The sequence below is a fragment of the Arvicanthis niloticus genome, chromosome 1 (assembly GCF_011762505.2).
Source record: "Arvicanthis niloticus isolate mArvNil1 chromosome 1, mArvNil1.pat.X, whole genome shotgun sequence".
Classification (NCBI taxonomy): Eukaryota; Metazoa; Chordata; class Mammalia; order Rodentia; family Muridae; genus Arvicanthis; species Arvicanthis niloticus.
This window is the reverse complement of record NC_047658.1, coordinates 128,289,227-128,314,532: the sequence shown is the minus strand read 5'-3', so window position 1 is coordinate 128,314,532 and position 25,306 is coordinate 128,289,227. Positions and strand designations below refer to the sequence as shown.

The 25,306-nt window shown below is 36.2% G+C and overlaps 1 protein-coding gene across 2 annotated transcripts in view; it reads right to left on the bottom strand.

The window, feature by feature from the left end:
• Positions 1-25,056, bottom strand: part of LOC117711703 (aldehyde dehydrogenase 1A1) — a 135,030-nt gene extending 109,974 nt beyond the window's left edge. Inside the window, exon 1 of one of the 2 annotated variants that reach the window (XM_076918365.1) lies at positions 24,865-25,056. The gene's annotated coding sequence lies outside the window, so the exon portion shown is untranslated. The remainder of the gene's footprint in view (positions 1-24,864) is intronic. The other variant, XM_076918372.1, reaches the window with a different exon arrangement.
• Positions 25,057-25,306: the final 250 nt, after the last annotated feature.

Here is a 25,306-nt window from a genome sequence, read left to right as displayed (position 1 = left end):
ATGCTATTCTAGAAGCAAGTTTTATTAACTCAGGTTAGCTAGGAACTTATCATGTAGCCCAAGATGTCTTCAAACTGATTTTCCTTCCATCTCAGTATTACAGGTTCTAAAAATATAGGTGTATTTTAATACCTAACTTCTTGGATCTCTTTATTAAAAGACAATGGAAATATCCAGAAGACAACTATTCAACTACTTAACATGTTGAAGACATTTTACTGAATGTGAATTAATATAGTGAACCCAAAGTGAGCAAAAGTGAAGTTCCAGAAGGTCTATATAAAAACCTAGCCATGGGGCTAGGCAGATGAGTGAGTGGATAAGCTGAGTCCCATGTAGGCATGAAGACCCGAGTTCTGATCCTCAGCACCCACAGAGAAATCTGGGCATGGAAGTGCACGTCTGTATCCCAGATGCAGTGGAAGAGAAACAGAAAGATCTCTGGAGCTAACAGAATAGCCAGACTCACTAAACTAGTGAGTTCCACATTCAGGGAGATATGCTGTTTCAAAAAAATAAGGTAGAGAGAGATTGAGAAATATATGTGAGTTTAACCTCTAGCCTGCACACACGCCCCACATGTTTACTCAAAACCTTATGCAATTTCATATGCACATAAGCACATGCACACAGATCTCTCTCTCTCTCTCTCTCTCTCTCTCTCTCTCTCTCTCTCTCTCTCTCTCTCTCACACACACACACACACACACACATATGCACATGCACACAATCTATATAAGGTTATAGTAGGCTGATATAAAGAGGCTTACAACATTTTATATTTGAAGAAATATGTAATATTTCTTTTAGAAATGAGGAAAAATATGTTGGTACACCAATGTTTAGCATTCATAACTTATTGCCATGACATAGTAAGTAAAAGAATGTTAAAGTTTGAGGATACATTTGTTGTGAATAGAAACCACTAATACAATCATTTTATGGTCATTTGTAATTGTGTTAAAAGGTTATTTCATAACTTTGACTTTGGTTCTAATATTTGTGACCTTTACAGAGTTAAATGTAGAACCCTATGCCACAGAAGGAGAACAGTGGAAGATGCCCTAATACCAGGCCTTGGGGAAGCTGATTTGAGATATTCCTGGTGTGAGGCTATAGCATTTGTTTCTTTTAATATCTGAGTATCTAAAACAAGTCCTCTTTAGACTATGAATCTGTAATTGCTATACTGTTGAACTTCTCTGACTCTAGGACTCTGAGAAAATACTTCTGCTGTTTGTAAATTACCCTCTGTGTGATTGCACTATAAAAGACCAGGCTATGAAAACTGAGTTTTCTAAGCATGAGACATTACCAAATTTTCAAATTTCTGTTGTATAAAACAACTTATCTGAGAAGGAAAGAAATTCCATGGACTTGAGAGGATACTGGTGATTAGTCAGTGGCCAGAATAACTTTATATCATTTCAAACATTAGGCCATGAGTACTTCCTTTCAGATCTGTCTTAGGATACCTACTTTCCAAATCCAATTTTCACATTGCAAAGCCATGGAAAGACCACACTGAAGTGCATTACACCCATCACCCATCACCAAATGCCTGGCATGGTGGTGAATAAGACTTCAAATGATTCTAACCTATGAGCTTTGGCTATTCCTTCTGGTCTCCCAACACCACATAATTGAGAAAAGGTGACAACATTGTATCAGAAAAAAAAAAGACCAAGACAGATAACAAATTACGTTGCCCTTTAAACTATTGAGTTTTATAAAAATTCACTGTGCAACTTAAACCCAGACTTAGGAAACAATTGTTGATCTGGATAAAGGTTGTTTTCTTGGTATAATCATCCATCAGGAAAATACCCTAGGGACTTACAAGTTATGAGGATTCAAATAAGAGCAGTAGTGAGTTTATGTAACTGTTTGAGAGAGGATATCTGTATTTTTTTCCTTAAATATAAAACTAAAAATAATACAAATATGAATTATTTGTATTGCAATACATTTATTTTCTAATGAGGAAAGGGTGGTTGTGTGTGTGTGTGTGTGTGTGTGAGAGAGAGAGAGAGAGAGAGAGAGAGAGAGAGAGAGAGAGAGATATGAGAAATCAGAAAGTAAGGGGGTATGAACACTAGCGACAGGCAGAAGGGATTTCTCACCCATGAGATCTAAGGGTTCTATAAAATCAATAGGTCTTCCTGGTAGTTTTAGTTTATCTTCATAATGTTAGAAGCTAATTATTTACTAACAAAGAAGGTTCTAGAACTATGAGAAAGTACGACATCTTTGGGGAAATGACAAAAGAACTCACGAGGGCAATGCAAAAGAGGTTCAGCATTACTGAAGATTAGATAGTTCTTGTGTTCTGAGTCCTTTAATCACTGAGTGTGTTTTATTCTCAGACACACATTTTTAATTCTATTTCTCTCTCTCTCGATCTCTCTCCCAATCTCTCTATCACTGTCTCTTTCTGGTTATGAAACATGATAATATTTACACATCTGTAGCTTATTTGCTTTAATTAAGCTGTGAAATCTGGCCTTATAAAAACTCATAATGGTGTAGCCCTTAGGTTGCTATAGTCAATGTGTTAGTCATGGCTTGACCTGGAGACAAATTACTGCCTTTGCATAGCCTTAGATAAGATCAAAGCTGTTTCACAGAAGGAAGTACAAAGTGACTTTCTGGAACCCACTGTCTTTGGGCTTCACTGATCCCAGAAGAATTTGGGTAGATCACAGTGCTTCCTGTTCCTGTTAGGCACGCAACTCCTGTTATCAAAAAAAAAAAAAAAATCACTACATTAATATAAAATCTCAACTGCACAGAGGGCAGCACTTGTGCTTGTTACTATCTTCAGCCTGCAGCCTCTACTTGGCTCCTCCACAGTCTTTGCATGTGCCATGCCAGTTTCATTGGCAGATTTGTTCTTTCTCAAAATCCAACTGTTGATTTTCTTTGTTGCAAAGGGATAGATGATCTTGGAAAAATTATTCAAACTATGTAGAGAGGCCATAGGTTTTGGAAGGGATTATGAGAGCTGCTGTGCTTTTCTTCTCTTCTGTGTGTTTATGATAGTGAGTAGAGCCAAAGAATGCCAGGCATTTCTCAGTAAGTAAGGGATGTTATTTATCTACGTTCATAATTCAGTAACACAACATGACTTTTATACTAGGACAAAATGAAAAATGAAACACAAAATGTTCTTTCTTAGAATTATGCTATCTGCACATTGCAATCTGCCTGCCTAGAAACCAGCTTCTACACTTAAACCTAGGAAGGAGACTTGGTGTGGAAAGCCTTCTGAATACCCTCCTCACTGAAGTGACTCACTAGAAGAAGGATAGTGAGTTCTGAAATCCAGGAGCTATTACAATACATTCATACTCTTTAAGGCTGACATGGTAATGGCAGCTAGAATATGTTCCACCTCTGAACATAATTTCAGGGAAAAAAATGCACACAAAACACTCTGACTTTGATAGAGCAAAACAGCAACCCAGAATGTTCTACAATCACGTCCTGGTAAACAAAAGCAAGCACATTATCCCAACCACACAAAAAAGACCAAATATCTTTTCACTAATTCCAGCATTGGCTGCGTTCCATTCTTTTCTACTGCCTGGATAATGATTAGTAAATACCCTAGTCATAGTGTTGCTCTTATTTCCTGATCACAGCAGTGAATTCCGAACAAAAGCACTGCTGCTTTGAATATACTTGGTGTTGCTAAATGTAAATTCGAATCCTAAAAGCCTATTTGTTTTTGTAACTCTTTTTGTGTGGGCCTATGCTTTGTCATAGCTTGCAATTGATGGTTTCCTTCATTAGAACAAGTGGACAAAAGCAATTGTGCTCTATTGCAGTATCAAAGGTCTTTGACTGAACTGATCTGATCCATCTATTGGTCTGAGCTCACCTCACTGTGTAAGATAGCCACATGCAAAGGGCAAAGCCAGCAGCAGCAACAAGGAAGAGAGGACTGAGGAGAGAGGGGAGAGAGAAAGACCACCAAAAACAACTTTGAAAGAAAGGAATTGAACATTGATCATCATGAATCACAAGAAGACCTGGGAAACAGGATAAACATCCATGCAATCTCACAATCCAGCCAATCAACTAGAATTTACCAAGAATCGGAAATGTGCCTGGCATAAAGGACCGAAGACTGCACTGACAGACACAGAAAACACTATTATTTCCTTCAGCCACCCCAGTCTTCTGGTAGGAGATAGTGAGGATGAAATTTACCAAATAATTCCAGAGTTGGAAAGTGTCACTGTACCTGGTGCTGTTGACGAATGAGGGTCTGAGAAACCAAGCTGAAAACAAAGACTAGTAATGATCTCCCTGGGAAAGAGACTTCAAGATAAGAGCTGAAGAATGAGAGCTGAGGGGAGAAGAGTGAGGAACATCAGGAGAGTAGAAGTACATTCATAATTTCATTAATCCTCCCCCATTGAAATAGACAAGACACATCATAGCAAAAAATCTACTAGACCAGAAGGTCCATGAGCCTTAACCAGCCAAATACTACAAGAAACTACATCAATATCCCTGATCAGCACTAATGCAAAATTCTTAGCCACCAATTACTAACGAATGTCAGTCAAAAGATTATAAACCAATGTAATTCATTGTCAATTGACAAACCATCATTTCCAGATACATAATTGGATTCATCATATTTGTCATAGCTTGGAGTTGATGGTCTCCTTTATTACAACCAGTAGATAAAAGTAATTGTGCTGTATTGCAGTACGAAAGATCATTCACTGGAGTGATTTGATCCATCTATTGGTCTGAGCTCAGCGTGTAAGGTAGCCATGTGTAAAGGACATTGTAAACACAACAGCGTTTCAATATATTGAATCATTCGACAATAACAATTTGACATATAAAAACAATCAATGTAATACACCATATTAACAGAATGAAAAAGGAATCCATGAGCCATGTCAGTGGGTATGGAAAAGGCATTTAACACTGGTTTATTCTTTCTTGTGCTAAAACTATCCGCAGACTAAAAATAGGAAAATAACATGTTAACATCATAGATGCAAATCTTCCAACTGTTAAGACATTCACTAGTGAAAGACTGAAAATTCTCCCACCAAGATGAAGAACAAAAAGTACAACTATTTTAGTCCCATCTAGCTATCAGAGTAAAATTTCTTTCAACAGGCAAAGGGAAAAGTCTCTAAATTCCAGTGAATGAAGAAGAATGGACTGTTAACATGTACTATTGTGCATGTGAAAATAATGTACAGAGTCTACCCTGAAGCTATTAGAAGTAATCATAAGTTCAGTTAGTAGAAGAATAGGAAATCAACAGTGAACAATAACTTGTATTCTTGTGTACTGACAAATAATAAAAATGATTAAGAAAATAATTTAATATGAAATAGCATCAACAACAAAATAGTGTAAAAATAAACCTAACCTAACAGAACTGTGTGCTAAAAAAAATGAAAAATTTTGATGATTAAAAACTAAAGAGGATAAAAGTGGAGAGGCAATCCATGTTAACTCAAACTACATCGAAATCTTAAATGTAAGAGCTGAAGCTTGTATGAATGTGTGTGTGCATGCCTGTGAGTATGTGTACCTGTGTGTGTGTGTGTGTGTGCCTGTGCCTGTGCTTGTGCATGTGTGTGTGCATGTGTTGGCTGAAAAATCTCATGAGATTGGAATAAGTAGTGTTTTTTCTTATGACGCCAGAAGATCAGGATACAGAAGAAAAATATAAATTGTCTGTGTTGTTCTGAAATAGTTTTTGTTGGTGGTGGTGGTGTTGTTGTTGTTGGTGGTGGTGCTGCTGGTGGTGGTGGTGCTGCTGGTGGTGGTGGTGGTGGTGATGGTGGTGGTAGAATCTAATGTTGATCTCATGTAGTTATTGGATACAAGTCCATTCAAGCATTTGTATATCTTCATGGTTCAGTTTAAATAGCACTCTGCTTCTAGAAATTTCTGCCATTACATTTAGATCATCAAACATTTTGACATATGTAACATTTATTATTTTACAGTATTTTTGTATCCAAGTCATCACTGTTTTAAAGTATTTCCCTGTTAATTGTTGAGTTTCCTGTACACATGGACAAGCCAATAACACCATATCCAAGCTCAGTTGCAGCCACCCTAAACACTGGGCATATGCTCACTCTTAAGAATTGGATTGCCACTGACACATTTTAGAGCAAAAGTTGGTGATGAAGACAGAAACAAATTAATTTTTTGAGAAGCATTTAAGGGATAAAATTAATCTTCCATGATGAGGATCCATGTCACATATGAAATAAAAAAAAATGGTGTCAAAGCAGATATTTGATGTCTCCAATTCACACAACTAGAGAAAAAATAGTGTCATTTACTAAGGAAGGATTCTGGAAAGAAGATCATTGTCTTGGTATTTATTTTTCTCAAGGATTTTGAGGTTTTTTGAGTATATTAATTCTAAAGTTTCTAAGACCTTGAAGATGCAAGATACTAGACACTTTAAAGCACAGTCTGGAAACAAAATACAAAATTCTCTCTCTCTCTCTCTCTCTCTCTCTCTCTCTCTCTCTCTCTCTCTCTCTCTCTCTCTCTTGTGTGTGAGTGTGTTTATGAAAGATTTCCAAACAAGAAGGAATTTTGCAAAGGGGCCTGAAAGAAAATAATTCTTCAGATAGGAACAGACCCAATTAAATAGGAAAGAATAAAAGACAAGAGGTTCACCAATAAATTTTGCTAAAATTTTGTATTTATGAAATGAGATCAAGCAAGTGTAGTTACAACTATATTAAGTAATATTGTGCAAGTGCTTTGGAGTTTATTTTGTTGCTTTTATGCATGGATTATTAATGTATGTGTTTGAGTAGAGAAATAGAAAGAACAGCATTTTATGACATTTAACCCAGCACACTACAAGTTTTCCTTAAGTGACTACAAACTTAAACTTTATGGAAAATCAATTATATTTAACAATGAACCTGGTTAATCTGTCTTTTCTTATCTTTTTACTTTTTTTTTCTTAGAATTTATTCTACCTGGTTTATGTTATTACATGTGTCTATCATGTGACAGTACACTTCACTGTCTAAAAAGCCTATGAGTGTACCCACTGTTGACTTTTGCTTAGTGGTACAGCTCAAATTCCCAAGAGAACAAAATTGACAAACACATGATAGATAGTTGATAAATACTGTCTATTAGTATCCTAAACCAATGCCCATAAAAAGACCAAAGGCTGGATGCAAAGAGATTAATTTTTTCCTATTAAGGTAATAAATTTTGACATTGAGTAAAGGAGAAAAAAAAAAAGCTTTTAAGAACCAAGGAATTCAACACTCAAAAGAATGGAAAACCTTAAACTGAAACTCTCTGAATATGTTCATTGAGGAAAAAAAAAAAAAGAGAAACAAACTTGCTGAGAATTCAAAGTGATGTGTGTGTGATGAGAAGGGCAGCATTTAAACACAATGGGCATTCATCTGAAAAGCAAGCTTTGGCAGTTGAGAGATTAAGCTCTGGCAGAGAGGCAGAGCTGAGGGTTAGTTTAAAGACAGATTAGAGTTCAGGGACCAGGGCAACGATAGGGACTTTTCTTTTGGTAGAGTTGATAGATGAAGTGCTAGGTTTGAATAAGATCTCTTCTAAGATACATTTCAAACCCTGAGGAAGAAGCTGAGCCTTGAAGCTGCCGATACCCTCATTATAGTTGACCAAAAGGATGTCATTTCATTTAGTCTTTTAAAAAAAAATCATTATTTATGAAAGTTAGTTGCTGTAAAGTTGTTCTAATTTTCTTACACATTCACCTCAAGTCTAAGGTGCAGCTTGAAAGTATTTCCGACCATTCAATAGTTTTCCTAGTTATTCCGTAATTATGGTCTTTGCTGAGTAAATTTTTAATTAAAGTAATCTCATTTGTCTTCATTTGCTTTTGCTGTCAGTGGTGTTGGGAGCTTACCTAAAACAGCATTGCCTGTACCAATGCCATGCAACAGTTCTCTGTTCTTAGAATTTTTATAGAGTTTCATAGTATTGAGTTGAAGTCTTCAATACACTGATTCTTCTTCATATATGTATCCATTCTTCTTTCCTTTTTGTGCTCTTGGAACACTGTAAAATACCAGTAGCCTGTGAGTGTTCTGGTACAGCTCTGGCTCTTCCTTTATTCCCTGTGTTCTGTGTGAATTTTCTTTTGTCAGTGACCTGCTATTTTGGTTACTAGCATTTGTAGTTTATTTTAGCACCAGGTCCTCTGGTGATATCTCCACTTTTGTTTCCCTTGATATCATTTAGGGTATTTGGGGATATTTCATGTTTTCTCATGCATGTGAGGATGTGATCTTTTTTCTATGTATGTGAAGACAAATATTTGAAATTATATTGTGATAATATTACTGAATCTTAGACCCTTAGGATACTCTGAATCTATGGACATCTTAATAGCATCAGTTCTTCCAGTCTATGAACAAAAGGGAGCCTTGATATCTGTTTGTAGGTTATTCAATTTCTTACATAGTTGAGAGAGAGAGAGAGAGAGAGAGAGAGAAGCACAGATGCTTTAGAAGCACACATTTAATTTTATAAAAAATACAAATCAAAACTGGACTGCAATATCACATGGTGTGAGTCAGGCTATCTATTGCCATTAAGTAAAGAGTAAAAAATGCTGGTGAAAATAAAGAGACAGAAAGAAGTTTATCCAGTGTGGGTCAGAACAAGAGGGAGGAGCTCATTATGAATGAAAACACCATAGGGATTCTCCAAAAAGTTGAATTACCGCATAGTCCAGCCATCCTATTGTTCCCAAAATGAAACCAGACATCAAACAAACATCTGCACCCCATGTTTATCTTAGTACTATTTACAGTAGCTAAGATATTAAACCAACATAAATGACCATCAGTGACTGAATGAACAAAGAGAATGTGGCATGTATACACAACAAAAACTATTCAGCTTTATGAAGATGTCACACCAGGGCACTTTGCTCTAAATGAGATAAGTCATGCAGAGAAAGACAAATGGGGCATGCCTGGGCTCACATGTGGAATCTGCACCCATTGATCTTATAGTTGAGAACAGAATAGTGTGGTTGCTAGAGATGGGAGCAAAAAAGGAACCATGTATCCATCAAAAATAAATGCAAAATAGGAAAGAACTGACCTTGGGCATGCTGGCTCATTATATTTTTATTTAGTCTACACATATTCATTAAATCTTTAATAATAAACACAACATGAAGATTCCAGGAACTCTCAATGCTACGAGGAGGCAAAAGGGACAGAAAATATTTACACACCAGTTTATATAAATAAGCCACCAAGGATTCAGTCAGCTGTGTATCTGAACTTGCCAGATCTGATCATCTGTCTGACAAGTTTAATTCTCATCTGAGAATCTGAGAATTTATTATACCTAGATACAAGACACTGATTTAAATGTACAGGCCAATTAAAGCAGCTTTGCTTGGCAGATTTAACTGGTAGCTACCCACCCTGTCATATCAATCAAGAGAAGGCAGTTTGTCATTTCTAGAATGTGAGTTACACAATTTCAGTGAGCAATGTATTAGTCCTATGAGAAGCAGAATAAACAATTTATAAAATTGTTTATATTGATTATACAATGTATAAAAGAGGGGTATTCCAGAGATGTCCTTGTATACCATAGACCACTTTTGCTTGTAGGTCCTTTATTCATGTAACAGATAAAGGCAGAGACTGTAGAACAGAGTTGAGAATCAGAATAGAGGGATGAACGTATCAAATAGGAAGGATAAGTGTTTCGAGTCGTGTATCAAGTGTACCTAGGCAATAAAAGCCTTGAGATCATTGCCGATGAAAGAAAGAGATCTGGTATCTAACACAACTAGTCTGTTGTTGGGAAATGCTTTAGAATTTATGAGAAAGTTACTGCTGGGAGAACCTATTTATAGAAAAGCTTTTACCTGTGTATTTCTGGGGAGATGGAGCAGGCACGGCGAAAGTAGCCCTGAAAATAACTCACATGAAGAATAAGATGCATCACACTTTCATATGTGAGATTAGCAGCTTAAAGCAGAAAAATACTAAGTCAAAAGCAGTAGCTTTTAAGATTTCTTTACTGTATTACAATAAAGAAATTATTTGTCTTCTCTATACCACATCTATAAGTAACATATAGCTTTGTAGAGTTTTTCTAAGATTTTAATAATAATAATTTTTTTCTTATTTATTTTCATTGTGTGTGTGGCTGCCTATATATGTTTAAGTGTACAACATGCATGATAGATTACCGTAAAGACCAACAAGAGGAATCTGACCCCTTTGCAAGTAGAGCTATAGGAAATTTTGAGCCACCACTTGGGTGCTAGGAACCAAAGCAGGTCGTTTGTAAGAGCAATAGATGAGCTGAACTCCTGAGTTATCTCTGCTGCCCCTGTTGGTATGTTTTAAACACACACTGATTAAAGGAGAAATTATAACAAATCTACATTTTTATATCTTTGTTGGCTATATTGGTAGTTCCAGATTCAAACGGTTATCCAAAATGTCATTCAAAATTGCCCACTCCACCATCTGGGCAGATTATATTTATAGCTAGTGAAAAGAGCATGAAATAATATAGAGAAAAGTGCAAGAGTGGGAGCCCAAGTGGGTACAGCTTTGGTCTGTTTTACTTGAACATTTGAATTGACTAGCTGGGATTTGCTGCAACTCAGCTACTTGTAACAAAGTTAGGATATATATATATATATATATATATATATATATATATATATATATATATATATATATATATTACAGTTCACTAACATATAGTAATTTTTTAGCCCAAGCTTGCTAAAGGTATATATAGCCAGCTTTACACAAAACAACACCTGTTACTTACTACATGTGGCAACTTGAGATACTTTCTACTCTGTTTTATTTAATTTTAAAAGCATTAATTATGGCCACTAGTGAGCAAATCCTGTTTATTTGGAGGCCGTGGACTCCCCATGACATTGCTTCTCAGTCTTTACTTCTCAAATGTCTATGTGTTTTCTGGGACTCACTGTTTAGCACGCGTAGTAATCTTTAAGGTGGCTCCTTTCTCCACTACTAAGTTGGTGGAGATGAATCATGCCACTTCCTAGTCTCCAATGCAACCCCATATTGTTTTGAAAAATCATAATATTTTGGAAGAGTTCTTCCAAAATATTACCCATCAAAATCATGTCAGCTGTGATTTTGAAAAGTACACAAGTTTCAAATTTTAAGTAAAGGAAACTCAGTATAAATATGTGTTTCTTATAGCACTTACATGATTTATGTTTATTTAAGGAAATTCATGACAAAAATCAGTAATAGCTTATTGTATAAATTAATTATCTTAAGTTTCAATTTATATGGTAACAGTAAGATTAGAAAAGTTATCCCTAAACAATTCTAGCTAGCATTTACAAGGTAAAAACAGGAGGAGTATTTTGATGCCTGCCTCAACCAGACAGTAAAATTATGTCTCAAAAAAAAAAAAAAAGACAGAACTAAAACCAAAAGCAAACAGAAATATTTAGCCAATTTATATGTTGTTTTTAAAAATATATTAGTTTTTACATTTTTTTAGATTCATTTCTGTTTGTTTGTTTGTTTTTGAGATAGGGTATTTTTGTGTAGCCTTGTCTGATACAAAACACACTCTGTAAACTAGACTGGCCTCAAATTCAGAGATTGGCATGCCTTTTAGCGGTGATGGATAGAATAAAATTGTAATTGTATTCTGCTAGCCTAGTGGATTTGATCGGGCTTTTAGCGGTGACAGACAGAATAAAATTTTAATTGTATTCTGCTAGCCTAGTGGATTTCCTAACAAATCAGATAGTAGGGTATTATGTGAAAGGTGCCACCTTTGCAAAACTTTTAAGAATTGAATTCTATTGAAACATTTGTGTTATGTTCTTTAAAAAGTAGCTAATGTCAACTGAAATAACACTGTAGAATAAGTGATTTCTCTTATGCAAACTATATTAAGACAACATTTCAAAACGACCAAAGTAAAAGCAAATAAATGATGAGGAGATGGCTTATTAGTAAGTAAAGGTATTGGCAAGCCTTAAAGCCTGAATTCGAGGCCTGAGACTCACATGATAGGATGAAAGAAGCAACTGAAGACAATTGTCTTCTGACTTCCAAGAGCATCCTGACAAAAATACATCATCTGAACACAGACATGAGAAGTCACTAGGGCAAAATGTTCATGATGGAAACCTTACACATAACTCACCATCATGACTCTGTAGCAGTGCTGTGCAAAACAAGGCAAAGCTATCGATCATGTCTAGAGTAACAGAAACATGACCATAATGCCATGTGACTTTTTCCCATGAGAAGCATATAGCCAGGCTACATGAACACTGTATCAATGTCAATTTCTCAATTTTACTAATTATATAGAATTCTGGGTAAAACAGCAGACCAGTCATTGCTTCTGGGAAAGCCTGTGGAGGAGAGAGTCAGGGGGAAAGAAAATAAATTTTAATCAAAGAAAAGACATTTAGAAGAAACTTTGGAGACCCAGGAATAAAGTGAAAAGATACAGGTAATGAGGAAAGACAAAGAGGTGCCCTACATAGAAGGGAGTCCAACACAGTCTCAGGCCTCTAGCTCCCTAATTCAGGAGAAACTCCAAACAATTTCCCTAGTGTAAGCCAGATGGAAGCCAGATAGGCCTCTGTTCATAAAATGTCACAGCTCTCAAAAACCTTAATTAAATTTGGCTTTTGATAAGAATGTGGTTTCTCTGGGAGATAGGTTAGTTGAAGAACCCCTATTGAATCATTGTGTGACTAGGAGGGCAGCAATCAAGCACCATCTTGAGATTCTATTGTTGAAAACTGAGCTATCCTAGAGCCTAAGGTCAAAGAACAACATACTCTAGTCTGGGAACTACAACTGGTCTCACCACAGACCCTATGTGAGAGACAGGCCAGAAGGGCAGTTGTGGAGAGGAGGAGAGTATAGGCTGCAGAAGGCTGGCTCAGGTGTGGCAGAACATAAGGAGAAATAACCCTGCTTACAGTGGTTTAGTACAGACTCCAACTGATAATTATCCTACAGTCTGATGATGCCAAGGCTGAGGCCAACAGGCAGATCAAATTCTCAAACCAACTAGTCACCATGTACAAATGTTGAGCCAAAGAATTCTAAATTCCAAGGGCATACATTGTACACACAAATACATCTCTCCAACATGGTGACTAATACCTAGGTCTTTAAAGTACTCTTTTCATCCCCCATTCCCTAATATACAGTCAGAATAACTGAGTCATATCTAGGGAATTTAAGCAGGATGGACATGTAAACCCTAGAAGAATTCAGAGCTAAATGTGGCCAGCAGAGACCCAAAGAAGATCACTGGCTTCTGTGAAGAAAGCTCTAGTGAATATAGATATACAGAAACAGCATAAAACACAGAAAGACAAGAGACCCACCCCCCATTCTATTGGCTCTCTCACTGAATGATATTACTAGCTGTCTCCAATATTTCAGGGTCCAAAAAGAAGCCATTCTAACATCTATTCTTTTGAAAAGTCTTTTCCTGGTATGATTCCTTAAACTTTTTCTCTTGTTTTCTGTGTGTTTAGCAAGATTTTTTTCCTTTTTACTATAAAACATTTTTAATTTTTTATATCTCTTTTTACCTTTCACTCACCTCATTTATTGACTATCCCTACATTTACCCTAAATAATGTTGACCATCATGACAGTCTAGAGAGGTTTTGCCGTGTTTAGTTCTATGCTCATTTTGATGTTTTAGTGACTTCTAATCAACTTTAGGTACGTTTCTTAACATTTTACTTTTGATGCTGTAGGTGCTACAGGAATGTCTTTTCTCCAGTTGAGTAGTAGTAAGGGTTAAATCTTAAAGAATAACATATTCATTAACAAAATATCTCCTGTCAAGCAGTGGTGGTACAGACCTTTAAGCCTAGGACCCATGAGGTAGAGGCAAGCTGATTTCTCTGAGTTTGAGGCCAATGTGGTCTACATTGAGTTTCAGGACCACCAAGACTAGACAGAGAAACCCTGTTTCAAAACAAAACAAATAAACTAAAACTAACAACCCCTCCCAAACAAAATGGAGAAGATATCTCTCCAAACTGCAGAAGAGGTACCTGAACTAACAAATGAATACATGTTAAACACAAAAATATGAGAAACATAAAAATATTTTAAACAGAAAATGCATGAAGTTTTCTTAAATACAGAACAATTGAAATAAACTTCCATATCTTGTAACACTCACAAGTCAATAGCAAGAAAACTACACAAATATATGGACAAGGCTTGAATTACTTGCAGGTCATCAAAGAAATCAAAGAAAAAAATTTGAAAGTTCTCATAGACCAATGAAAAAAAACTATAACTTACCAGAACCCTTGGATCTTTAGGATACAGATTAAGCATTTCTAAGAGGAAAGCTTGGAGCTGTGAGTATTCGTGTAAAAAAAAAAAAAGATAGAGGAGGAGAAAGAGGAGGGGGAGGAGGAGAAAGAGGAGGAGGAGGGGGAAGAGGAGGAGGAGGAGAAAAAGGAGGAGGAGAAAGAAGGAAGGAAAGTTCCATTGATCTAATTGTGACCCACGATGACCTAGTGAGCAAGAGCCATCTGAACCTTATAACAGAAAACAAGAAATATTAAAGGTAATGGAGGAAGAGAATTAAAGGAAGACCAAAAGAGCAACACAATGAAACAATACAAGAGTTGCTTCATTGAAAAAGTAAGAGAAAGTTCAAAAAATCCTAATCAAGTAAAAGAAAAAATTCAAATTAATCAAGTTAGAGAGGGAAAGCTGTGGATTACTGTGGATTCCAGTTAAATATAGAAAATCATTAAGAAGTACTTTGGAATTTTAAATTTAAATACTTGTAAAATTAAATAAGATAAATAAATATCTAGATATATATGACCTACCAGAAGTAAATCAAAAGAATACAAGTAAACATCCATAAATGTGAATAAGACTAAATAACTAATTAAAAGCATTGCAGCATATGAAACTCCAGGACCAGATAGGTTGTTACCTGAATTCTATAAAAATTTTCAAGGAGAACTAATGTCAATGTTTCTTAAGGTGTTCTATAAAATAGAACTACAAAATTCATTCTTTGGCCAAGTATCTTGGAGTAAAAAACAGATAAAGATAAAACACAGAAAGTAAACTATGCATAAGAATTCTCAATAAAATTTCTTCAAGTCAAGAAGAAGGACTAGAGAGATGTCTCAGAGCTTATAGCATTCACTACTTTAACATTGAACTTGGGTTTAGATCCCAGCACCCACATGGCAGTCTACAATCATCCATAACTTCAGTTATAGGGAATGTGACACCCTTTTCTGGCCTGCACAGGCACCACACATGCATGTGGCATAATATAGATATGAAGTGAAAACACATAAATTAAAAATACACATAAAATAAAAATAAATAAAGCTCTAAACAAATACAGCAAATCAAGCTGGTTTCATTTAAAGAATACATAGATGGTTTCACATACACAAATAAGAAGTATAATGCACTATCTAAATATAATTACAGTCAGAAATCACTTGTCCAACTTGGTGAATGCAGAAAAGGTATTTGACACAGTTTAAAATTCCTTTACAATAAAATTACCTAAGAAATCATAAATAAAAGTTGCATACTTTAATACAATATAAGTCATATGTAGCAACCTGTAATAACTTTATAGTAAATGGGGTAAGCAGAAAGCATTTTTTTTTTTTATAAATCAGGAATGAGAAAAAATACCCACTCTTTCCAATGTTATTCTTTATAGTGTTTGAAAATTTAGGTACAGTAATAATACAATAGAAAAATGCAAATAGGAAAGGAAGAACTGGTGTCATCATTACTTGCAGGTGATATATTCTATCCTTAAAAGACCCTCCAGGCTTCATCAGAGAATTTCTAGACTAGTTAAAAACTTTCAGTAAAAACATAAAATCATTTTATGGAAATCAGAGTTTTTCTACATACATAACAGTAATAAACAGTATGTCAAATATACTTAGAAATAAATAATTTGCAGTAACACTTAAAGCCTTATGAATAAACCTACACAAGTAGTCACAAATCTCAAAAATAAACCTATGAATATATTAGAAGATAAAATATCATTCCTCCCCCATAATGTTCATTGACCAGTGAATTGAATATTATAAAAATAGGTATAGTATCAAAACTAATGCACATATTCAAGTCAATCTCAAGCAAAATCCCAATGACAATCTTCATGGATTTGGATAGGAAATATTAAAATTGACATGCAAGTTTGGGGATTCCTAATAGCTAGAACAATATTTAGTAGAAATAACAATGCTAGAGACATCCCAATAGTAAATCTCAAATTTTATTAGAGAACATGATAATGAACAGTGCATTGTACAAGTGCATGTACAGGATAAGCAGAATAGAATAGTGGACATGTAAACAAACTCATTCAGTTAGCCAACTACACTTGAATGGTGATGTAAATATACACATTGAAGAAAAGTCAGCCTTATTAATAAACAGTCTTAGGAAAACTGCACTCATTATCATATGTAGAAAAGTAAAACTAGATTAATATCTTTTAGTCTGGATAAAATCAGTTTAAAATGGATCAAAGACTTTGTTGACAATCTGAAATTGGAAACTTCTGAAGGAAAAATACTTAACAATATAGTTACAGACAACAATCTTCTGAACAGGTTTGTAGCACAGGAAATAACCTCAATAATTGACAAATGGAATTACATGAAACCAAGACATGTATGTACAACTGTACAGCAACAGTGTTAGCCTTCATCAGTTAAATACAAATTAAAATTTGTGTGAAATTCTAGCTCATTCCACTCAAAATGAACATCATCAGGAAAAGAAAAGAAATGAATTTGAACTTGGAGGCGAAGGGAGCAAAAGTAAAATATGATCAAGATAAATCAGGATTTTAGTGAAAAAGCTTTGAGTTTCTCCCCATTAAAGATGATGCTGGCAATGTGTTTGCTGTAAACTGCTTTATTATGTTATTTATTTCTGAGAATTTCAAGCAATGTATCTTGATACATTGAGGTGTTGTATGGAAACCTAATGTATAGAAGCTTCATAAAATGTATATGTTTATGAAGGGAATCTAAATGTTATTGCCAAATAATGGAGTAGACAGAACATCAACTGGCCATTTTTTGTTAACCAAATAGAACTTTCAGCACATGGATTGTGTTACATCCTATTGAGTTCTGGGCCAAAGGAGTCCCAAGGGAATTCCTCAAATACCCAGGTTGTTGCCAAGGCTTTAGGTTGCTATCCACAAACTGACAGCAATCCTAAGTTGTTGCTGAAGACAACACCTACACACTCATTGAACATGGAGAAATCTATCTGGTGTTTAAATAGAGCCGTCACCCCTATGTCCTAGCATCTTTGATACATGAAGATACTCTCCATGCTACCAAAGGAGTATAGACACCAACCCAGCTATAAAACATTGGGTTGGCATGATGTCATTCCTCTAAAAAATGCTAGTACTGTTTTTAAAGCAACAGTACCATAAAATGAATCCTAAGTACATATTGATACAGTAATAGATCAGTGCTTTACTAAGACATCATTCTAGATGCTTCCTCTTGCAGCTGATGGGAGTAACTCACATTCATAAAATATGCAGAGAGTGAGACACTTTGGAATGCTCATCCATAAATGGGATGTCTCCATTAAATCTCTCCCTTCAGAGCTCAGGGAATCTTACAGAGGATGATATGAAAAAAATCTGAGAGCCAGAAAGAATGGAGAATACTAGCAAAACGAGACCCTCTAAATTAACAGAATCCATAGAATGTGATCTCACAGAGATTGAAGCAGCATGCTCAGAGCCTGCAGAGGTCTGCATCAGATGAGGTCCTAGCTGAAAGGAGAAGCGAACATATGACCCCATCCCTAGCCCCAAAGCAATCTCCAATTAATAACCACATGAAAATTAAATTTTAGTTTCCACAGGGGATCTTACTGGGAAACAAACTACTCTTAAAGGTAGGATGTATGATCAGGAGTAGATAGCCAATAGAAAATTAACTCAATGGCACTTTTGGAGCTTCTCTGTCTCATAATGTCATGTCAGGGTTTTAAAATATCTATTTTAATCTCTCTCTCTCTCTCTCTCTTTCTCTCTCTCTCTCTCTCTCTCACACACACACACACACATACATGCATTGGGTCCTATTAAGCCTTTGGGTATATATTATTGTTTCTAGCTTAGTGCTTTTATGGGATTCGTGAATGTGAGATTCAATGAGTCTCCACATCTATATCTATTTCTTGTGCCTTCTCTTGGGCCCTTTTACTTCTGTTTATTTGTTTAGTCCTATTCCAGTCTGCTACTTTTGTTTTATTTTATTATATTTTATTTTATTATTATCACTTAGAAGCTTGTTTGTAATAAGAGACAGAAAAGGAGTGGATTGAGAAGGGAGGGGCAGTGGGGAGAAACTGGGAGGAATAGTGGGAAGGAAAATTATAATCAGGATAGATTATGTAAGGGGGAAGCTATTTTTAATACAAGGATAAAAACAAAACAATTTACCACAGAATTTTAAAAAATGACTTTCTGAACATAGTTTATTATTTAAAACATATGCAAACACTGTGGACTCTGGGACTCACTGAGATTTTCTGTTTTGTTCTCTCTGTCTTCACTTTTGATACATATATTAAAATTTTCCACTCTAGCAATATAAAACTGAAAAAACAACAAAGAATATATAGTACTTGAAAAATTCCTTGGAGAAATGGAGACTTTTACAGGGTTTTAGACATAGGAAAGATTATTAGAGGCTTGTTTTTAGTACAACAAAAAAATACCACAAACCAAATGTTGTCTGGATGAAGATAAAAGCTATTTGTAGTTTAAACTGTACTTTTAGGAATAAAATGTATTATAGGAATCCTGTGGTATAAAGTGAGAATTTGTATTTCATTACATCCAAGACAAATATGCAAGAAAGGATCCTCTGCCCTGGACTACCTTGTCTGGCCTCAGTGAGACAGGATGCTCCTAGCCTTGCAGGAGCATGAAGTGGCATGATGGAGGAATACCCAGGAGGGTTCCACCCTCTCAGAGAAGAAGGGAATGGGGCATGGGGGAAGGATTGTAGGAGGGAGAGACCAGGAGGAAGCAGTAAGCAGGATGTAAAGTGAATAAATAAAAATATAAAACTAAAAAACAAAAAACAAAACAAAATTAACCCTTTATTTGAAAAACGTAAAGTGAAAGCTTGATAATACTTTATATTTTTAAGAAAAAAATGTGTGTGTACGTGTGTATGTATTTAATATAAAATGTAAATTCTATTCTACTAAGTATATTATTTATTTTGAGTTGCCATGTGAACAGAATTCCTCATGCTTTTGAAGACCCCCATACTCAGGAGACCCTTCCTCAAGTCTCAAGAAATCACGACCACCCAAAGATCACAAGAAACCATACCTGGATGCAATCAGCAGAGGCTTTATTAGGGAAATTGGCCGGCGGTCAAACCACAAGCTCTCTCTCTGAAGAGCAAGGTTTGGCCCAGAGTGATGGGTAAGGGGTCTTTTAAAGAGCAAAACCACAAATCAGGGGAGTGAGGAGGGGGTAAGGGGTTGCCAAGGATACATAAGAATAGCGAAACATTCCAGAGAAACCCACCCTGAAAGGTTAATAGCCATGTCACTGTGCCCCACCCTGTCATTTACCAACTATTTCAGATTAATTATCTTCACCTCTTTGGGCTATAGCCCCACCTAGGTGGCTTGCATCTTTTATCTGTGGTCAGGAATGCCTTCCTGCCTTGGGCCTTTTCCACCCATAGGCGGGCCTACTGCCTGAGGCTTGATTCAGGGAATAATGTCCTCCACCCGGGGAAGTGCTCCGGGGAAGTGAAGGCCTGAAATCTTATTTTCAGTTCCTCGTTCTGGAATCTGCACTTTTCTGCCCAGGTCTAAGGGCAAAGAAATCTACACATATTTCATAAAATGGCCTTTATAATTTTTCACTCTACACTTTGACCAGTAAATTTCCTGATAATGTAGCAACAACAAACTCTCAAAGTAAGCACCATCATGACTAGTATTTATTGAAAGCCAAACACAATCCAGCTCATATTCTCTGCATACCAGCAAGCCTTACACATAAGGATGAGTGGACAGGCTTGTTGGTCCTATTTCTTATTGGTTTGTGCTCTACAACTGGAGCCGTATATCACACCTCTGACACAGGCTGGCTTTGTCAGAGTTTATCCTGTGTGCATTGGTTGCAATTCCCAGGAAGGTTTTGCATTTCACTAGCTTTGAGTATTCAAGAAATGTTGAGTTGAACGTCAGCCTTCAGAATATCAGTGATAATATAAGGATAAATAAATAAGGATAATATAATAAGACAAATAATCAGGATAAATATAATTAAGAGAAATAAATAAATGTGGAACTTTAAAAATGAAGAGAATGGTAAATTTTTATTTGAAAAACCATGATTTAATACTCAATTACATTAGCACTTTTATTAATGACTTGATAAGCACTATAATCAATACAAAATGTAAACACTGAAATAGAAAATAGATATTTTTATGAGCTTTAGATGTCATAATCTCTATGAATATATGCATGCTTCAGTGTACATTTAAGGCAATCAGAGTATTTCTTCTCAGGCACAGAGCATGGCATCTTCTCCTTTGATAGTTAATGTGGCAAGGATATCTTCTATGGTTAAAGACAGTGATACTTTTATATTTTAAGACTTCAATGATTTAAGCTGCTTTTCCAGGATGTTCCAATGTGTTTGGAGATATATCACTATCTCCTAGTCACAGTCAAGTACAGCAGAGCACTGCACATAACATTAGGGTGTGTGGTGGTGTATGAATATGTGTGGGTATAGGAGAAATGATAATAACCACAGTAGGTCTCCAGTATTAATGTAGACATTGGTGTCTGGAGTTGTGGCCCTATGACAAACATTTTAATAAGGAAAACTGTGTAGAAATAGTTCATATTTTGGAGAAGAAAATGCTTCTTTGCTATAGCAGTCTCTAGAAAAAATTCTCCAATTTTAAAGCATGGCTCAGTGGTCTGGTATGTTAAGAATTCATTTTGCATAGCAAAACTGGCTGCCACAAATCATTACCAATATCTCTAAAAGGCCAACACTGACCAGAGATTATTTTGTTTGTTACAAATAACAACTGACTTGAGTTTAATTGAGTCCTAGAAACAGATTCTGAATTAAAAGCTATATAGATTAGAAGTCTCAGAAGATGAAGTTGTGAAGAAAGAAGAGCAAATTCCACAAACCAAGGTCCTGATCCACAGAGCAAATGGAGCTGAAACAGAGACAACTGTATCTGGCAGGCCCTGTGAACATTCTGTGCTACCCTAAGCTGAGATTCTGTATATCTGTATTAGCCAAATAACAAGGAGAAGAGTCTGGACGGAGGAATTGTCCAGAAACCAAGGACAAAGTTATTCAGGAAATGCATTTGAGAGTCTTGAGCAGGAAAAATTCCCAGCAGCTAAGATGTATATATGGGCCATGAAGAGTAGATCTGAGGGAGACACCACAGTACCCACTCCAAAATCAAGAATGAAAGAAAGAGAGCAAGCACAGTCAAGCTCATTGAAGAAAATGTGTTTTAAAGGTTAAATGGGAATGTTTGGGTACACAATATAGAATGAAAAGGATGTAAAAGGAATGGAAAATAAAATACTGCACTTATTGTTGCTGCTGCTGTTATTATTTGTGTTCTGTTCTGTTTTGTTTTGTTTTGAGTCATGGTTTCTCTATATATCTCTGGCTCTCTTGGAACTTCTGTAGACCAGACTGGCCTCCAACTCAAAGAGAACTACCTGCCTGTCCTGGGACCACTGCCCAGCTAACATACTGCATTTTAGAACTTAAAATTTGGGATAGGATTCTATGTCCATACTGACTCACAAGAAGAGACGATCAAAGCAGCTCTAACCTAGACTCTAAGACTTCTCTTTGTCTACTGAATCAAAGTCAGGTAAGCATCCTAAATGGTACTGAATGCTGATGTGCAAAGTTAATGCACCAGTGCCACCAGGTGTTTACACTTGAAAGATAATGATAATCAGAACAGGCTGTGAAGACAAGACTTCAGCCATAAAGCCTGATGTGGGCGTTAGCTATTGACGCTATCAACACACCCAGGGTTCTTACTCACTGAGCCTTTCCCATTTGCAGCGACAGTCAGGCAAGCTGCAGACTCCCATCTGTGATTTTAATGAGATTAAAGCAGAAGCATATGGGTGACTTCTAGGAAATCTTACTTCTTAAATTGTAGAATAGCATATATGTGTCTTTCATCTTTTTTCTTGTTTTAATTATAGATGCAATAGTTAAAGACACTTTAGCCATACAGTGATCAAAAAGGGGTCCTAAAGAGTGGCAGAAACATACCCCCAATGTCACAGGAGTGTAGTGCCAATGGAAACAGTCATTCACCATTAGGCATTCAGTCAAGTTAAAATATAAACTCCAATATTTGTAAGAGCAATTTAAACTGCATTGCTCTTATAATTAATGACTTTTGAAAACAACCATAACTATTATAAAAAACCAGTGATACAGTTTGGGAAATATTTCATGGCAATCACACAGAATGGGGAAATGACAAGTGGGAACAGAGAGCCCAAACATGAGAAGTGTGCCAATGGTGGAATTTCCAAGGCCAAGGAGATTTAGGAGAGGTTGAAGACTGGGTGGTCATTCTGGGGTCTCAGCTCACAAAGAGTCCATTTTATGGCTGATCTCCTACTATGGATATCATGAAATTATTTTAGTCCTCCTCATATTTTCAAGTGTTTTTTTTTTTTTTGCAGCTTTTCATTTGTTTTCTTGTTTAGTAATTCTACATCCCTACTTTCAATATATTTTAAATACTACTTTTATATTACTTTTTTCAAAGCCTCCCCTCAACTCTGAAGCACTCAAAAGAGAATATTATTTATTTTTTAGAAAAAGACAGTTTTTTATATTTATATTTATTTATATTGATATTTTATATTGTCAGTTTTAGTTTTAACTGCCTGGGGTAAGTACCCAAGATGGTCTCACTTTTCCCAAGTCACCAACTCTGATCATTGTTCTATTATGGACTATACCTTTGGTATATGGGTCTTTTGGTTGAGGGTACATAATATTCAAACTACACAATTCTACATTTTTACCTTGTATTCATATACATCTTACAATGAAAAAAAATTCATCCAGTCAACATTAAAGAGCTTCTATCATCTTAAAAGTTTTATCATTTTTTTTTTCAAGATCCCAAATCTGTAGTTTATTCAGAGACCCACAACAAACTCTTAGATATGGAGCCATGAAAAATTGAAAACAGCAAGGTGCCTGCTTCCAACATCCACATCAATGACACAGGGTAAAAGTTGCTACTCTGAGGTGATGGACAGTAGCCTAGAAATGTGGAATGGGGCAAAACAAGACTGAAACTCACCAGAGCAAGCATAAGACCCAATTGTTAGGTGTCTGACGATCAGGAAACATGGGAGACATCACGGTATATGCTCCAAGATTTGGTAAGCCTTATTCATGAGTTCAGGCAGTCCATAGCCCATGTAGATTCTCCCTTTTGTGGACTCAGTTCACCATGTGCTTCTTTCCATAGCAGACTTTTTACACACCTAGAAGCTTCAATTTCCTTGGAGTTTCCACTCAAGGTTTGACTTCAATCTCACAGCTTCATACATCATCCTATGCCTTTCAAGTGTACAGTGTACATTATCTGCCACAACTTTTACTGAAGAATTGTGTTCTTCTTAAACAAAGGGAATGCAAGGCATGCATTCTCATTGCCTTCTCCTAACACACTTTACTTCCTTGGGCAATCATAAGTAGACTATCAATATAAGTATGTTTACATGCTGCTTGTTATGCCTCCTTAACATACAGCAGTTAATTTGCTGTTGAGTGAATTGTATCTAGAAGAAATTTTATTGAAAAAAATTAGGAGTGAAAATTTTTTCTTTAGTAAAATATGACAAGGATACAATGAGAGGTGTAAAAGCGTCTGGCAGTTGGTCAAAGACTTCGAGGGTCTGTAAGCCCTGCTCAGAGTTTTTGAATGATTAACTTACAGAGTTTAGATATTTAGGAACCTATGAGGTTTGAAAACTATGCCAAGGTAGTTCAAAATCTGAAGCTAACCAGTACAGTGACCTGTCAATTTCACATTTGTTTTAGAGACTTGTTTTCTTTTCTGCATGAGAGAGTTTTAACCACTGAAGATCACTTAGAGGCACTGTCATTAAAAGTTGACTTTGAAACTTCAAATACACACTAAACCCAAAACTCCAACCTTAGAAAAGAAAAAAACCTATTATGTAAGTTACAGATGCCCTGACAGGCACACAGTAAATCCTCAAAGTCATTTACTTGGACACATTTTGTTAACACAAAATCTATCCAGATAGGCCCAGAGCACTCCTTACCAAGATGGGAATGATGTTTTGATCCAAAGCTTTGATTCTTATACTCGTGATCTAACTTTTAATTTTAGAGATACAGATCTTCCCAGTTGGTGTACACTCCTGAGGAATTTACTAATATGGCTGAGAGCATAGAGGCCATCTTCCTTCTTCCACGTGCATAGACTACAGAAGGATAGTTTCCTTCCAGGGGACTGTCCACAGTGACTCTGAAGCTCAGAGCAAACAGACATCTTGGATCTGCTCTTGCTACTACCCTTCCTGGTTCCTGCTCTGAGCTTCTAAACCCTGCCTATAATCGCCAGCTAATAAAGACGATTTCATCTTTTAACCTCCTTTCTCCTTCTTGACACTAGTCAGTTAAACCTCTCCCCTTGCTCCCAATCCTTTTCTCCAGATATCATACCTTTCTTTGGCTCCATTCATGGGGACATTTCTCAGCTTCCTTCTAGTTGTAAAATCCACTCTGTTCCTCTTTCCTGCTTCCAAATTCCCCAGGCAGCACCAGACTCCTCCCCACAGAGTTCTATCCACCCCTCAACTTGTCTTCCAGGCCTGGATGTTCTCTTTTGGCTGTTCCCCAAGGCAGGCTCAGTTCTGGGCTCAGTCTCTGTTGTGACAGAGATGGTTCCAGTTTTTTAGGACATACTCGGCCTTGCCAAAATTCTCTGCCTTTAGCTGGCTTCTCCAGTTTCCCCACTGAGACAGATGACATTTCTGGGCCTAAGCTTTTCAAAGTCAGCTGAGCAGGTCTTTAAAGCTAATTAATGATCAGCCTTTGAAACTGCTTTTTTTCTTTTAGAAATTCTTCCACCTGGAACATCTTGTTACATGGAGAAGGTATTAAA